Source organism: Odontomachus brunneus, unplaced genomic scaffold, assembly GCF_010583005.1.
Source record: "Odontomachus brunneus isolate Ranch 3 - 2012 unplaced genomic scaffold, Obru_v1 Obru_scaffold_028, whole genome shotgun sequence".
Lineage (NCBI taxonomy): Eukaryota > Metazoa > Arthropoda > Insecta > Hymenoptera > Formicidae > Odontomachus > Odontomachus brunneus.
The window spans coordinates 1,584,983-1,587,854 of record NW_022639478.1 but is presented as its reverse complement, the minus strand read 5'-3'; positions in this window follow the sequence as shown (position 1 = coordinate 1,587,854).

Here is a 2,872-nt window from a genome sequence, read left to right as displayed (position 1 = left end):
TACAAAATGGTTATATTAATTTACAAAAATAATACTAATAAAATGTTCACGGAACGTTACAAACAAATCTAAAGAAAACGCAGATTTAACCAGGAAACCGAAACAAAACATTTCTTCATAACGTGAAAAGCTCAAATATCATACCGTTGGTAAATAAAAGTTTAAATTTTAGATTCGTAATTGAGAAAACTTAATAAATAATTTGTGAATACGTTATAGTAGTTATACATGTATGTGTCGTATACGTATTGCATAGTAGTTATACGTATACGTTTTATTATTATACAATATTTTAAAAAAATGTGTACCTTGCTGAAACAATAGGAAATATTTCACATATGAACTTTTCCAATTCTTAGGGCCTCAAACTGATCGACTGATCTTTCCGTACTTTGGAAAACGATAATTTATGGCAATTCAACGCGGATCCCATCGAGAAGTCGACGCAGGCAACCGACTTACGACAGCACGCCATATTATGCAAGCGTGTAGTTACTATCTATCGTTGAAAGTGCAAAATATTATAAGGCTGTTTTACGAGCTAATATCCAACGAAAGCGCGTCGTTGATGAGAAAGCAGAGAGAGAGGTAAAAACTCTCAGCAAAAGCAAATTCCTCAAATTTGTAACAAGTTGCATATGCGATAAGAAGGAAAACATTGTGTTCACGACATGATACATAAGAATGCAATAATTATTTATCGTTAACGTAATATCTGATTTATTGATCGTGTGTAAACGATTGGCATTACAACATTACATAATTAAACTGACGAATATCCGATTCGCATAATTATACCGCAGCATTTACGATATGATAAATCCTCGCATATCGAATCATTGCGAATACGTTCTTATCTTTAGAGAACGCGGATTATGCAAGTGAGAAATAATCGGAGCGTTTAATCGGTCAGAATGAGTTCTTGTTTTCCTGCACAGAGAGAAAGATTTAGTGTTCCGATTTGTTTAACTTGAATTGACTTTGGATTTATTACATTAAAATATAGATAATTTCTCTCACATACAATAATAATAATTTTATTTTGTGCAAATAATACACATATATAAGAGAAATATAGAAAAAAACTAAACAAACACACGAAGCGAAGCATCAACAAGAATGCTATTCCAAAATGTTATTTCAAATAAATTATATAAAAGTAATGAGTTAACATATAAAAGTATAAAAAGGAATATAATATAAAAGAAATATAATATGAAATGAAATATAATATGAAATAAATGGAGAGGAAGCGGATAAAAACAATATAAAATAAAATAAACTATGATAGTACAAAAAGGAATTCAGTAATTGTACAAACGTACTAGTAATAAAAGAAATATAGTTCTTGGCGACTTACACGAAATGTGTAAGTAATAATAAATGTTTTATTTCACAAACAATGAGATCCTTCTGTAATTTTATTTGGTAATCGTATGCCTTTATACGTTTATAGACTTTTATAGATCGTACTCTCTTCACTTTAGGTCACATATTGTTTCATTTAGTTGGATAACATAAAGCATTGTTTTATTTAGTTAGATAAAACGCTACTTTATTTCATACGTCTTGTTTTCGAAGATAATTTATTTTCTGGATTCTAATTGTAATAATATTTGATTAAAAATGCAAGAGCAAGCATGGTATCACTACTTCATAGATATTCTATCAGTATTTGTCGTATACTAACTATTATTGCATTATTTCTAACTTGTTACTGTCAAGAGACATTTGGCAGCACATAAATTACAAAAAATGTTGAACTTTGCAGAATTACAGAGCAGACAAACTTATCAACAAAATAATTTTTCGTTGATATTCAAAAACAATTTTAGAGGTAAAAATAATCCCTTGAAAGAAAACCGGCACATTAATTTACAGTTTACGATAGTCACACTAGTAATCCACTTGTGATGCATGCATTTGCTTTTGAGAAGCGTCAGAAATAACGTACACACATACAACACAGACATATATATAATTTTATTATAAAAATTTATATAAAAATAACATTTAAAGAGATCGAGAAGTGGTGCTTATATTATATCAATATTGCATAATTGGGTAAATATCGCAGGGAGATGTTTCATCAAACCTTTTCCTATAACAACAAGCTATCTAGCCACATTTATTGTGCCCAATACGGCTAGAACATAATAATTTTAACGAAATAACGAAATGTGATATTTTTCTCAACCCGATATGTAATTTGCATACGCAATTCTGAGATTTCCAATCCGGAGAATTTACGGAATTCAACATATCGACGCATATTAATGCAATTAATACAGGATATCTCGAAATCTGCCACTTAAATTTCGCTAACAAATCCTTTCTTAATGATTTGTTGTCAATTCTTCTAAAAAGAAAACATATATCGTGATATTTTCAATATTTTTGGTCAGAAATCTTTGAATTACCGATTGAAATATTAAATTTCAGCGAATTTGCAACATCTTTAATTGTTTCACAATAGTTTTGGATTTTATTGAAACATCCTGTACACATAGAAAAGAATCGACTGTTTCACATTCCATGGGCGGCGTGCGTGAAGTTGGCACCTCATTTTTTAGCACCGCAAGTTTTCACATGAGTTCCATTTGCACCCACAATAGTTCTATAGTTCCTGATAGGTTATAGCAATAGTTCCGTCGAATTAATAAAAAAAATGAATTTATTAAAATATGAGGTGCAAAATTACCACGGCACCACAACATTAAAAAAAAATTATTTTGATAATTTTATTTTACAGTTCTCAAAGTGCTCTATAGTTCCTGGTATGTTTTAGCAAGAGTTCCGGCCTCTAACTATTTTTAAACAATTTTTAAACTTGAGTACAAGAACCGCATTACAAGAGTAAACTCTGGGGTGC